Below are 15,842 nucleotides of genomic sequence, written 5' to 3' on the forward strand. Positions count from 1 at the left end.
ACTTGATTTGATGATTTGGCCCGAGTAACCCTCTCAAAATAGAAAAATCAAGGACCCAGCGTGGAGGCAGCCTGTCTGGGCTCAGGCTGGTAATGAAGACTAACAAGGGTTGATGGAGCCCGGGAGCGATGGGCTGAGATGGCCCTGAGCCGCCTGGCACCCTGGGCCCTGCAGCCATTCAGTGCTGCCCAGCCTGGCCTAATGCTATCACCCCCGGAGATCCTCATTGATAAGGGCCAAGAGAAAGGGAGAGCAGCTTTGCAAGCCACAGCAGGACAGCCTACAGAGACCTGACAGGAAGCTGCCCTTATGGGCTAACAAAGCTGAAATCCCTAGGTGGAACTTTCTGGAGGGTACTTGGTCAAGTACCCACAAGGATAAGGGGCCTTACCTATCCTTTAAAAATATATCCCATAAATACATGCTCATTTTAGGAAACTTGGAGATCTAGATTATCATAAAGAAAAATCCCCAGCCTTATCCAGAGTAGCCCCACTGTCCACACTCTGCTGGGTAGGACCTAGCCCAGGCAGGTGAAGGGGAAGACGTTGGTCCACAAGGAGAAAAATCACCCTGGACAATTCCTCAGGAATGTGTCACATTAGGAGTGGACACACCATCTCTCAATCCATACAATCCAACCATTTTCTTCTGGGTTGGGACCAGATCACTGTTTTGCTGGTTGAGCCCCAGAAAAAGTAGTTGGCCTGCATTTAGGGGACAGGTCATCTGAAAAATACACATCTTGAAGCATTAGAGTCCCACTCAGCATGGGAGGATGCTCACATTCTGGAAGGCAAATGGGAACTGAGAGGGACTGAAATTTCAGGAGCCTCGTGTCCCCATCTGACTCGTGTGCTCAGTGAGGGGGAGTGGCAGATCACAGCTACACACTGAAGTTGTTCTGTATCTTCCTCCCCCGCCCCTCCCCCACCCCGTGCCGTGCACAGCATTGAATTCAGAGAAGTTGAATGCATGTTTGACGTGACTCCAGTATATATCTTTTGAATCTTTGTCTGTGCATATGAATACATCTATATGACTGATTGATGAAAACAGGATCATACTGTATGTGTTCTTTTCAGCTATTATATCCTGGCTATCCTTCTATATAATATACATATTGTACTTGACCTCCATCATTTGTGTAATGATGTAAGAGACAGAGATAATTCTACCATTTTCGTAATGATGTAATCAATCCTTTGTTGCAGGGCATTTACTTTTAGACTTTTGTTATCCTAATAATTACCGCAATAAATTTCCTTCTGTAGGAATCTTTGCTTCTTTATCCAATCACTTTCCTAGGAGAAATGTTTGCCTTGAGGAATTGCATATCAAACATATTTGCGGTGTAATAAGCCTTTGGTCACAGCTCACCTGCTGTTTTCACTCTTATCCAGCAAAGGGGAAGAGCTCAGAAAAATGTGACCTAGCCTAGAAAGATTGGATTAGTCTCATCTGTGTGGTGAAGGGCATATGAGAGTGGTTCCAATATAAACTCCTCTATTTGTCTTACCTCTTCCATCTACCACCCTTCCCCCATTATTTGCAAATGGGATGAGCTAGGCTCGGGTCATCCTTGGTTTCCTTGGAGGCATAAAGATGATCCATTACATTTATGGAATGCTTTACACATTTTGAATCGGTTTTATGAGGTTTTATCTTGTTGAATCTTCACCAGGCAGGCTTTATTAGTTCTTCACTTGGCAGAGAAGGGGATGGAGGCCCAGGAAAGTTAAGGGAGATTCTCAAGTTCATAGGCATCATACCTGGAAACCAAGCCCTCTGAATTTTGGTCCAGCAAACCGAAAGTGCAGCTTGGATCACGTGGTGAGAAGAGTCGGGGTTTTCACCTGCAGGCTGTGCCAGTCATTATCCCATTTGTAGCTGGAGGGAGGAGCCAGAACTTGCAGTCTGGGGGACAGCTTTTGTTTCTGCTGCCCACCACCCATCATCTTTTCTTTTAGTTACATCCTGATTTGTGTTTGAGAGCTACCCTCAGGTTAGTCATTGCAAACTTAAAGCATACGCCACCCTTTGTGGGGCGATACCTCAATCTCACTGCTGCTGACACAACTTCAAGAGGCAATTGCTTCGTTCTATAGCCAGTTGTTTTTGGGTGATAAAATACAAGGGAGGAAATAAATGGGAGAAATCTATTCTCTCCTTCAGACTTCATCCTGTTCTCACTGTTCAGGGCACGCACATTCCCCAGGCCTCGCATGTTCTATCCCCTTGGCTATTGCAGTTGGTTCAGGGATGTGACCCAAATTGGATCAATGAGACTCAATTCAGGGACTATTTTTTTGGAAAGAGAAACTCTGTTCCTACTGGATTGGAGGGGCCAGGAGCTGCTGTTGGAGCGAAGAGAACCTGCATGAGAAACGCAATCCAAGGAAATATGGTATAGAGGAAAGCGATGCCTGCAGAAGGAGATGAATATAGTAATATCTTGATGAGATTCTTTTATCATCTGGAAACCCTGCAGATGTTGTGGCCTTCTGCTCAACCCCTGTAAGACCTCCGATTGGACCTCCACTGCACCTTTTTCTGCTACAACTCCTGCAAATCTGCCTAAGACCTCATACTTGCTGCAACCTTGCTCTTGTCCCCTCGGCTTTCCGTGTCTCACGTGGATGCATCTGCTGGCAAGAAGCTAGTCTCATGTCTATACCTTACTTAAAAGGAAGGCTGGAAAGATGCCATCTTTGACTATATCTTAGAAAGGCAGGATTTACAAAGTGGAAGTAGATGTGACTTCAATCCACTGCTTTGCCGCCTAGCATCAATATGGGCCCCGTTTCCAACCATAGTAGTAACAATAAGCTGTGCTTGCCTAACATCATGCAAACATCACTTGTGCAATGATAATGCACTCCCCAAAGGAAGGACCCAAAGTTTCACAAGTTGCTGTTGCCAGGTACAAGTTCTGGTGTGCTGCCAGAGAGCCATTTCTCCTATACTTCTGCCATAATAGCATATTATAGTCTGCAGGCCGTGGACTAAACTGTAAACACACATGGGCTATGATAAACTGGTAGAGAAAAGGGAGAAGGAAGAAAAAAGGAAATTTATTGAATATACATAGTTATGCCTACGACACAGCGGACTGAGAAGCAAATGTGGATAACTACCGCAGAACTTACTTATGCAACTGGCCACAAGGCAGCAGCTGGCCTTCATAATGTCCTTCCTCTGATACCCATTCATGTTCTCTTTGTCCTCTGCAAAAGAGTCTGTTGGCTATGATTCTTTATCTGGTGGGGTGACCCAGTCTTCGTTTTTGGGGAATCTGAATGCTTACCGGCTCTGCCTGTATGGGGTTAGAATTTACCTTCTGTTAACTTTTATCACCGGACATGGCAATTTGAGAGGTGCCCCAGGGACTCCCTTATGGTTTACAGAAATAGTCCTTTCTGCCTACATGGATGGCAGCAGTCTACTTTGATAATCTGGATCAGTCGTTTTGTCCAACAGGGCATGATGAGTCTCAAATGTCCGGGTGGAAGTCTCTGGTTCTAATTCAGTGGATCCACTCTTGTGCTCCTGGTTAAAGTATCCCTCCCATTGGTTCAAAGACCTTTAAGCCAACAGAGTCTAAAGTCACAGAGAGCAAAAATTTAGCAAGTGGTTCATCAGGCATCATAATGAAAGGAGCTACTCTTCCTTTTACCTTTCGTTTCTTGGGGTGAGACAGTGCTCATTAACTTAAAGAATAGACTACATTTTTTTTTTAAGATTTTATTTATTCATTCGACAGAGATAGAGACAGCCAGCGCGAGAGAGAACACAAGCAGGGGGAGTGGGAGAGGAAGAAGCAGGCTCATAGCGGAGGAGCCTGATGTGGGGCTCGATCCCATAACGCCGGGATCACGCCCTGAGCCGAAGGCAGACGCTTAACCGCTGTGCCTCCCAGGCGCCCCATAGACTACATTTTTTAGGGCAGCACCTCAGCCTCACCAGATATGTGCTGGTGCATCACTTAAACAGGTCATTCCTCTGCTCTATAAGGCTAGTTGCTTTGGGATGATGGAATACCTGGACAGAGCAGTGAATGTTATACACATGAGCCCTATCACTGCAATTAACTTGCTGTACATGAATTCCCTGGTGAGGAGCAGTGCTTAAAAGATGTCTGGATTTGGATAAGGCATTCAGTAATTCCATGAATTACATGATTTTCAGAAGCATGGTAGGCTAGGAAGATGTATTGGTCTGCCAGGGCTACCATAACAACATACCACAGACCAGCTGGCTTAAACAATGGAAATGTATTTTCTCACAGTTCTGGAGGTTGGACATCCAAGATCAAAGTGTCAGCCCATTTAGTTTCTCCTGAGACCTCTCTCCATGGCATGCAGATGGCCATCTTCTTGATGTGTCTTCACATGGCCTTTCCCCCATGCTCATGTATCTCTGCGGCCTCTTTGTGTGTCCAAATTCCCTCTTCTTATAAGGACAGCAGTCAGATTAGATTAGGGTCCACCCTAACAGCCTCGTTTGAACTTCATCACCTTTTAAAAGACTCCGTCTCCGAATAGAGTCACAATCTGAGGTACCAGGTGTTATGGCTTCAACATATGAATTTTGGAGAGACTCAATTCTGCCCAAACAGATCCATACCAGAATAAGTGTCTGTTTCAGTAAGAACAAATTACTGCCCCTTCCATGGAGAAGGGATTGCAATGCAGTGAGTCTGCCCAAAGGTGGTTGACTGTTTGCCAAGGTGTGTGACTTGTCCTGAGACCCCAGGTGATTATTACCACTGGCAATTTGTGTGCTTACCAGTGTCATTTTTCCCATCAGGGGAAGTCCTTGTCATTGAGCCCAGGCATGATATCCATCTCTGTCATCATGGCCACGTTGAGCAATCAAGAGTGGGAAGAGGCCTTGACATCCATAGAACAGCTTATTTTATCCACCCTTAGATTGTGAGCTTCCTCCTCAATAAGAACCACAAAGTAGTCTCACACTCTGTCCATTCTGAGAGGTCCATCCACATGCCTCTTCTCCAGTACTTGTTGTCACCAATCCCTCAATATTGTTATCTCCAAGTCTGCTTAAACCATTAGCCGCTGCCTATGAGACCTTGAAGATCCATACCCCAGGGCATCTCTCTTTCCATAGACTGCAGAGTCCGAGATATGCCCTTCAAATTCTGTCCATTGGGAGAGATTTCTTTTCCTCACTGTTCTGTGGGACTATCTCTATGTGGGGTGATAGTCCATTTTCATCTGATACCTGCATAGTGTGCAGAGCTACCTAAAATCAGGTTCTAGTTTTTACCTTTCCACTTACCTGGTCATTTGGAACACCTCTTAAGGCTATGGCGTGGGTTGAAGAAAGGATGTATATGTGAAGGGGGTAGACATCCTGGGAGACTTGTGCAAATTTCTTGTACCTTTTGGATCAGCTAAGTTTATACATTGTCTACCACTTCCATCTGATCATGAAATGTTTTTGGATACACCCTAATGCTGGTTGGCAATCTCTAGTTCACAATGGGTGGCTTAATTGCAAGGCCTCCAGTTTTCTCATGGTTGGCCATTCTGCCTTTGCCAATAGCAAACTGTGAACTATTGAGGTGATATCAACAAGATGGCATCACAGGTTCTGACTTTGCTTTCCCTCACAAGAAGAACTAACAACACTTCGTGGGCAAGATGCCCTTGAGAGAATCCTAGAGCATGGGGTGAGGCTGAGGTGCCCCTGCATCATAAAGACCAAGCCAGATTGCAGGAGGGGAAGAGGAGCAGCTGTAGGGATCAGCTCGGTACCCCACAGGGAGGTCCCCTGGAGCCCAGGGTCCTTCCAGTGGGCAAAGAGAGCCCCCGGGGGACACCCAGCTTCCCTAGCATAGTGGGCTGCTTCTTGGAAGTGTCCACTCTACGTGTGCCCCACAGGGATGGCAGGAGAACCTCAGGGCTCCCCCTGGGAATCTGACAGTGCTGGAGAAGTGGCGAGGGGCTGGCAACAACCTGCACTGGGATCTAAGTGGACTAGGTTCCTCCCTACAGAGCCCAAGTAGTGTCCCGACCAGCACTCTGCTCATCTGCAGAACCAAGTCAGTGCTGCCATCTGACCAGGCACCTGTAGCCCCACCCCCATCTGAATGGGAAGGCTGGCAAGAACACACGGAAGCTGTGTAGCTCAAACCATGATCTGTTAATTTGCCCACTGAAAGGGCATGGCTTTATTTCAGGGCTCCAGATGCCTCAACTGTGGTTCTCTTCTTGGGGCTGGCCACAGGCTCCACATGGCTCTCAGTCAGCCACAGATCTGCCAGGTCGTGCAGGCCTAGTGGCAGTTTGGTGCTTCATACAGAGCCTTCTCTTGCTTTGTTTCCCACACAAAGCAGGCAGCCTTCTGGGTAAATATGACCTATTTCGTCTACACGGTCACGAACTGGTGAAGTAGCTGAGACGGGACTCATCTCCAACTCCAGTCACCCTTCCTTCCACGGCCCTACTGTAGTAGCGGTCCAAGGCGGTATTCTGTGTGGCTGAGGGTTAGTATTAGCTCAGAGCCGGGATCAAATAATCTCCCAAAGTCCTAGGAGTCGTCCACTCCCCCCCACCCCCGCCGCTGCAAACAGTTACCCTGAAATGTATTTTATGTCCCTTTGGTAACGGTCTGGTGAAAGTTTAATGGTACATGCTCGTGATGTTACTACATCACCCTTTTTTAAGGGCACCCAGTCTCCTTTTCAGTCAGAAAGCTTTGGTTCCTTGAACTCACTTGGGTCTGGGAGTTGGGTGAGTCTCTATAGTAGTGAGGTAGTGGGTCCCAATAACTGTGGCTCTAATCAATATTTTCTGCTCACTAAGCCTAGGGTTTGTTGTTGTTTTTGTTGCTGTTGTTTGTCATGCACATTAAGTAAAACTTCAGCAAGTAGCCCATTTATTTCAGCCATAGAGGCCTCATTACCTCCAAACATCCCTATAGGTAAAACCATTCTTTCGTTATTTTGGTCTGCTGCCTATTTTGGTAACACATCTATGTTTTCTCCGGTAGTTGAGTACATCTGCTAGATCTTTGTCATTCTAAGCGTCCATCCTGTCACTTAAATCAAGGAACTCATTATAATGGCAGCATTTCCTACTTTTATATTTTACCTACAGTAGATAGCTACTAACTAATGTGATTTTAAAGGATGTCAGTGCTCTTCAACAACAATGTATTTTTCAATATCACGGTGAAGAGATGGCCTTCCGAACCCTCTTGTGGATTATTTCTGGGGAGGAATTGTGAAAGTATGATAAATCTGCTCTTATATTCTTATCTCCATAGCTTTTTGGGTTCTTTCCTCTATATTATATCAAGTTCTTTCTGGCATTTCAAATTCACATAGGCTACTGTTGACTCTAGTTTTAGTCCATCAACCAAGCAAATAAATGGAATCTTTCCCAGTTGCTTGAGTCAATATTTTGCATCCAGAATCTCTGGTAGGTGTTCACACATTGAAAATTTAACCTAATCTAAAATTATGTTCCTCTCTCTCTGTTCCAGGTCCATGAAATTCCATTCCCACACATGTTCCTCATAAATATTTTTAAAAATTTTAAAACTATCATACGGTAAAATTGACTTTTTTTGGTATATAATTCTGTGAGTTTTAACACACATATAGATTCATGTAAATACCACCATAATCAAGTTACAGAATAATTCCATCACTCCCAAAATCTTTGTACCATCCCTGTGTAGTCTTACCTTTCCCTCACACCTAACTCTTGGAAGCCATAGATCTGCTCTCCATTGCAGTGGTTTTGTCATTTGCTGATGCCATATAAGTGGAATCATATAGTGTGTAGCTTTTGGAGACTGGTTTCTTTAGCTTAATGCACTTGAGCTTCATCCACATGGCTGGTATCAGTAGTCTGTTCCTTACTATTGACGAGTTTTCCATTGTGTGGATACACTACGGTTTGTTCACGCACTCACCTCTGAAGGACATTCTGGTTGATTTTAGATTTTGGCAATTATGACTAGAGCGCCTCTAAACATTCACATGAGGGTTTCTGTGTGAACGTACATTTTCATTTCTTTAGGATAAATTCCTGAGAAGTGGGATTGCTGGGTCACATGGTAGGTGTAGGTTGAACTTTATAAGAAACTGCCAAAGTGTTTTCTGGAGTAAGTACATTATTTTGCATTTCTGCCTGCAACACATGAAACTTTCACTTCTTCCCCACTCTTGCCGATGTTTGATACTGTCAGTTTTTTATTTCGCATTAGCCTTTGTAATAGATGTGTTTTAATTTGTGTTTCCTTAATGGCCAATGATACACATCTTTTTGTGTGCATGTTTGTCATCCGTATATTTTCTTTGTCCAGGTGTTTAGCCCATTTTAAAATTGAGTTGTCTGGTTTCTTACTATTGCGTTTTTAAAGATATCTGTATTCTGGAAAGAAGTCCTTTGTCAGATACATGATTTCACATATTTTTTCCCGGTCTGTAGCTTGTATTTTCACTCTCCCAACAATACCTTTCAAAGAGCAAAAGTTCGTAATTTAGATGAAGTAAATTGCTCTTTACGGATCATGTTTTTGGTGTCAGATCTAAGAAAGCTTTGTCTAACCCAGGTTTTCTCTAATGTTTTCCTCTAAAAGTTTTATAGTATTAGGTTTTACATTGAGATCTCCAATCCATTAAAAAAATTTTTTTTTGGTATGTTGTGAGGTTTAGAATGAAGTTAATTTTTTTTTTGAGCATGAATGTCCAGTTGTTTTAACAAAATTCGTTGAATGAGATACTTTTTTCATTGAATTGGTTTTACACCCTTGTAAAAATCAGTTGTCCCTATATGTGTATGCTGATTTCTCATCTTCCTGTTCTGTTCCGCGGACCTATCTGCCTATCCTTTTACCATTACTATACTGCCTTGATTACCAAAGCTTTATATTTAGGCCTTTAAATTGGATAGTGTGATTCCTACAACTTATATTCTTCTTTTCCAAAATGGTTTTGGCTGTTCTAATTCCTTTGCCTACCATATAAACCCTAGAATTAACGTGTCTATATCTATAAAAATTACTGCTAGGATTTTAAATGGAATTGTATTAAACTGTAGATCAACTTGATAAGAATTGATATCTTTATATTACCGTCTTCCAATTCTGCTATGGGCCATCCATTGAGTGTTTTAAAAATCTTATTCAAACCAAAACAGTTCACCCAATTCTTCAACTCCTTAAAAGATACGAAAAGAGGGGCGCCTGGGTGGCACAGCGGTTAAGCGTCTGCCTTCGGCTCAGGGCGTGATCCAGGTGTTATGGGATCGGGCCCCACATCAGGCTCCTCCGCTATGAGCCTGCTTCTTCCTCTCCCACTCCCCCTGCTTGTGTTCCCTCTTTCGCTGGCTGTCTCTATCTCTGTCAAATAAATAAATAAAATCTTAAAAAAAAAAAGATACAAAAAGAATTAACAGATGCCCTCCTGTCAGCCTTGAAGAACCAAACTGCTATATTGTAGAGAGGGCCATGTGGGAAGGACCCAGAAGCAGTCTCTAGGAGCTGGTTGTGGTCCTCAGCTGACAGTTAAGAAAACAGAAACCTTATCACATGGCCATGGGGAAATTAATTCTGCCAATAACCTGAGAGAGCGTGGAAGTTGATCTTTCAAAGTCAAGCCTCCTGAAGAGGACACAGCTGGCTGGCACCTTGATCTCCATGAAGTCCTGAGCAGAGGACCTCGGTAAAATGTGGTGGACTCTTGCTTTATGGGAATTATGAGATAATGAATGTTTTAATATTAGTGGCTATTTTAAGCCACTAAATTTGTGGCAATGTATTATACAACAGTGAAAAACAAGTGCAGTATACTAACGAGCTTACAGAATTTTACAAGGCCCGGGACCCAAGCTTGAAAGCCCCAAAGCCAGACTCGACACAACCAAGAGCAATGTCCAACCCTACGATGAAGCTGTTCCAGCTACACTCCTGCTGCTTCTTTCATCTGATGTACAGCATTTACGAAACCAAGGATCAAACACCATGAATAAAAGCTGTCCACTATGACAGGGCTCAGATAACACGTTATTATGATGCTGTTTTCTCATCTGTGAAATAGAAATAGTAATGGTAACTACCTTAATAGTTGTAAGGATTAAGTGAAATAAAGCTTTTAAAATATTTGAATAACACACAGCTCTTAATGTTCTGAATCCGTTAGCTATTATTATTCATAATTGACTTGCCCAAGACCAAAACCAGTAAGAAGGTACTACCAAAATCTGTTCTCCTTTTCTTTATCCCTTCTTGGCTTGAGCAGGAAGTGATCCAGGAACCCAGTTTTTAAAAGACTTTGCCCATTCCCATTCTTGGTCTCTCTCAGGAAAGAAAGAGTCACCTCAGAGATAGAGAGGAAATCCTGCATAATGGAGCATGAATGTTTTAGAAATTGGTCTTTACTGAGTAAATTGAAGGGTCATTAACATACTCATTAACAAGTGCAGCACTTTGGAGTTCTGAAAATGATTGGACAGTGCACAACCAAATGAGCTCATGAGGAGTTCGTGAAATTCCCTAGATCAGCTTCCTTTACTCACAATATTCTCTCTCCCTGACTTCTGCCTTTGGTGTCATATGCCATGTTCCAAATATATCTCTTTTTCTCTTTTACTAATTGTCTGGAATTCTTCTCTGCCTGTCACTGGGAGGAAAGGGTGTGAAAGTTTGGAACATCTGCCTTTACATACACATCTGACGTATGTGTCTGTGTGTGGGCACGTGTGCATGTGTATTCATGAGTGGAGAGCAAAGCAGATGGTTTGGTGAGGATGTTAGGACTCATGTAGAGGAGAAGAATTCTGACCAATAGGGTCCAGATTGAAGGGGCTAGTGAAGCAGTGTCCAAACCAGGGCGTGAATGATTTCATGGTATTGGGAAGAGATAAATTTAGAAATATGCAGAAATACAATTATTGTAAAAATAAAATATTTTACGTCAAACTGTTAATTAAAAAAGTGAAAAATTGAAAAAAAAATTAAAGGTGGTGGTGAGCTGGGATGATATTTTCAGAGAGCCATGAACAGCCAGGGTTGTGGAGAGGTCTTTGAAGCCACTCATATAGGCAAGACTTGAGCAATGTGCAGTCAGTATAAACCCTAGGTATTAGTCCCAGCCCTCCATTATAAACAACTGAACTTAATCTGGCTAATTCAAACCAAAATGGATTTACCTGGAAGGATATTGGGATGCTCACCAAATAAATGACAGATATCTGGAAGGCTGGGTTTTAAGTGGTTAGATTTATGGACAACTGACTATGTTGCTCAATTTGTATAAATATTTCAAGAGATTTCTGGCTTCAAATAATGGCAGAGGACCTTATATCAGATTAACTTTCCCAGTGACAATAATTTAAAATTTTTGGAAAATACAAAAAGTAATTGTTTGAAGGCACCATAGAGTGACCAAAAGCAGGCAGAAACTAGAGGGGCTACTACCCATTAAAAAAAAAGGAAACATCCTAGGTGAGATCTCCATTTATCTGTTTTTTGTTTTTGTTTTTTTATCTTGAGAGCACTCCCCAGTCTTCTTAATGTATAAGAGCTCATATAGAATTCCAAGTGGACTAAGGAGGCAGAGGTTGGAGCTCAGGGATGCTGGAATGGCTGAAAATTGAAGGGGGATATCCAGGAAAAGAGGGAGTCATGTGAGAGCAAATCTCTAAATCTACATACAATCTGCCCTCAATCCTTGGCTGACCCCTGAACTGTGAAGACCCAGGGCAAGACTCCAAGGAACCCCAGAAGAAAGCTCTAGGATCTTACTAAGCTGATATTACAGCAACTCCCCAGTGCTGTGGATATACAATTTAGAGTTCAAGTTTTGCCAAGTTAAAAGAGCTTGCTGACCACTTCAGCTTTTCTATTAAAATGTCAGGAGGGTCAAGCTCTAGGTATAAGGGCCATGTACAAGGACTAAGGGCTGCCCCTTAGGAAAAAGGAAAAACTGAAAACACCTACCCTAACAAAGCTTAAAATAAAGCCTCCAAAAGACCAAGGTTTATTTGCCAGTAGTTTAAATGTTTGCTAGTACAGAAAGCAATATTCATCTAAGGAAGTTAACAACATCCAAAGTCTCTATAACACATCATCCACAATGTCCAGGATATAATAAATATTTATTAGACATGAGAAGAAATAGGAAAATGGGGCACATAGTCAAGAGAAAAACCAACCAATAGAAACAGACCTAGAGTTGTTCTAAGTGTCAGTTTCAGCAAATAAGACTTCAAAATAATTGTGATGAGTATATTAGAGTCTACAGACAACCAAGAGGAGAAGGGGAATTTCAAAAGATATTTGAAAGCTATAAAACAGAACCAAATGGAAATGCTAACACTAAAAAAAAAAATCTAAAAATTATTGGATGAGAGTAAGAATAGATTGGATAGAATAGAGGAGGATGAGTGAACTTCAAGACAGGCCAATAGGAATTATCTGAACTGAAACAGAGAGAGAGGGGGAAAAATGAAAATAAAAGAATAAGGTCTCAATAACTTTTGAAAGGAATTTTAAGGAGTTTAGAATACATGTACTTGGACTTGGAGTCCTGGGGTGGCAGGCTAGGGGTGTGGGGGGAGATAACAAAACCAAGAGCCTAAGAGCATAGGGCAGGAAAGATATTTGAACAAATATTGACCAAAAATTCCCAATTTGATCAAAGACAGCAATTTACAGATTGGAAAAGGAGAGCAAACCTCAAGGGAGATAAATACAAAGAAAATCACACATGATCAAAATTATGAAAGCGGTAGATAAGTAAAAAGTCTTAAAGGCAGGCAGGTAAAAAGTCTAGAGAGGCAGCATACAGGGAAATGATGATAAGAATAACAACTGACTGGGGCACCTGGGTGGCACAGCGGTTAAGCATCTGCCTTCGGCTCAGGGCGTGGTCCCAGCGTTATGGGATCGAGCCCCACATCAGGCTCCTCCGCTATGAGCCTGCTTCTTCCTCTCCCACTCCCCCTGCTTGTGTTCCCTCTCTCGCTGGCTGTCTCTATCTCTGTCGAATAAATAAATAAAATCTTAAAAAAAAAAAGAATAACAACTGACTTCTCATAAAAAAAATTCAAGAAGAGAATGGCATGACTTATTAAAATCCATCAACTTAGGATTCCATATCTAGTATAAAAATCCTTCAAAAATGAGGGCAAAATAAGAGAGAAAAAATGAAAGCAAAAAGTAAAAGTATTATCAGATAAATGAGATCAGGTGGAAATTTGAATCTAGAGAAGGGAATAAAGAGTGCTGAAATGATAAATATATGGGAAAAAGAAAGATTATTTTCTTAAATTTGTTTAAAGATAATTAGTATAAAGACAATAACAATGTATTACATAGAAGGCAAATATATGACAACAATAGCATAAAGGGTGGGAAGAGTAAATGAATTTTTCTGTTATAAGTTCTTATATGTGAAGTAGGATAACATTAATTCAGGGTACACTGTGATAAATTAAGTATGTATATTGTAATTCTGTGAGAACAACCAAAAAGTAATACAAAGAAATTTGGCTTAAAAGCCAACGGAAGAGGGGCGCCTGGGTGGCACAGACAGTTATGTGTCCGAGTCTTGGTTTTGGCTTGGGTCGTGATCTCAGGGTTGTGACATCGGGCCCTACATCAGGCTCAGTGTGGAGTCTGCTTGAGATTCTCTCTTCCTCTCCCTCTTCCCTTCCTGTTCCTGCTCTCTCTTTCTAAAATAAATAAATAAATAAATAAATAAATAAATAAATAAATAAATCTTATTTTAAAAAAAGCCACTGGGAGACATAGAATGAAATACTAAAAAAATGTTATTAACCCAAAAGATAGTAGGAAAAGGAAAAACAAACAAAAAACACAGGGACAAATAGCAAAAAAATAGTAAGATGATAGAACGAAATCCACCATATCAATACATTTGCCATATGTACATGGACTAATATTAAACACTCCAACTACAAGAGATCATCAGAGGGATAAAAAAGTAAGACCCCACTATATGCTGCTTATGAGAAACTCTTTCTTTCTTTCTTTCTCTCCTTCCTTCCTTCCTTCCTTCCTTCCTTCCTTCCTTCCTTCCTTCCTTCCTTCTCCTCCTTCTCCTTCTCCTTCTCCTTCTCCTTCTCCTTCTCCTTCTCCTTCTCCTTCTCCTTCTCCTTCTTTTTTTAAAGTAGGCTTGATGCCCAGTGTGGAGCCCAACACAGGGCTTAAACTCATGACTCTTGGATCAAGACCTGAGCTGAGATCAAGAGACAGATGCTCAACTGACCGAGCCACCCAGGCACCGCAAGAAACCCATTTTCAATCCAAGAACATAGACAGATTTCTAAATAGCATAAAAAGATGCTATATTAATATATCAATGTCAGAAAATCAAAGAATATTGGAGATATGAGGATCATTTAATAATAATAAAAGGACCAATTCATCAAGAAGATATAAAAATCTTAAATGTGTACCCCCCCTAATGACAAGCTGCAAAATTACACGAAGCAAATATTGGTGGAAATAAAGGGAGAAAAAGAAATCTACAATCATAGTTGGATATTTTAATATCGTCTCACTGTAATTCATAGAACCAGTAACTAAAACATAAGTAAGTTTATAGAAAATTTGAACACTATAAACTAACGTGATCTAAGTGACAATTATAGAACAACACATCCAACATCTGTAGAATGTACATCATACTTTTCCAGTGCAAATGGAATGTGTACTATGCAGACCATATACGGGGCCATAAAACTAGTCTTAATGAGTTTCAAAAGATTGAAATAATGCAGAATGTGTTTTCTGATCACAGTGAAATTAAATTAAAAATCAGTAACAATAAAATATTTGGAAAATCCCCAAATATTTGGAAATTAAACATGTACTTCTAAGAAAGCCATAGGTCATGGAAGTCATCATAAGGCAAATTAGAAAGTACTTTGAACTGAATGATAATGAAAACACAGCATGTAAAACTCTGTGGGATAAAAATAAAGCATGATAGCTTGAAATTCTCATATTAAGAAAAAGTTTATAATCAATGATCTGGCTTCCACCTTTCGAAGCTAGAAGAAGAAGAGGAAATTAAACCTAAAGTTAATAATATAAAGGAAATAATAAAGATAATTATAGAAATCAATGAACTAAAAAGGAGTCAAAGAAAATGGAGATAATGGAAGAGTTAGCGAGCTTGAAGATGAGTGGAAATTGTGTAATCTGAAGCAGAGAGAGACAAATGACTGAATAAGACAGAGACTAGAGAGGCACCAGATGGGTCAGTCAGTTAAGCGTCCAACTCTTGATCTCAGCTCAAGTCTTGATCTCAGGGTATTGAATTCAAGCTCCTCATGGGGCTCCATGCTGGTGTGGAGCCTACTTAAAAAAGAGAGAGAGAGAGAGCGTCTAGAGCTTCAGGTACCCATGGGACAACATCCAAATGTCTAACATCTGTAGAATTTGTGTCCTAGAAGGAGAATATAGGGCAGAGCAGGAAATGCTTGAAGATATAGTGACTGAAAATTTCCATTTTGTGAAGACTTAAATGGACACATTCAAGAAGATCAGTGAATCCCAAGGATAAATACAGGCATACCTCATTTTATTTTGCTTTGCTTTATTGTGCTTCACAGATATTGGGTTTGATTTTTTTCCCTTCTTCTTCAAATTGAAGGTTAGTGGAAACCCTGCATTGAGCTTCTGTTGGTGTCATTTTCCCACCAGCCTCTGCTCACTTTGTGTCTCTTTCACATTTTGGTGATTCTTGAAATATTTTGAACTTTTCCTTTATTATATGTTATGTTGATCTGTGATCAGTGGTTACTACTCACTGAAAGCTCAGATAATGATTAATA

Source organism: Ailuropoda melanoleuca, chromosome 9 (genome assembly GCF_002007445.2).
Source record: "Ailuropoda melanoleuca isolate Jingjing chromosome 9, ASM200744v2, whole genome shotgun sequence".
In the NCBI taxonomy this organism is placed as follows: Eukaryota; Metazoa; Chordata; class Mammalia; order Carnivora; family Ursidae; genus Ailuropoda; species Ailuropoda melanoleuca.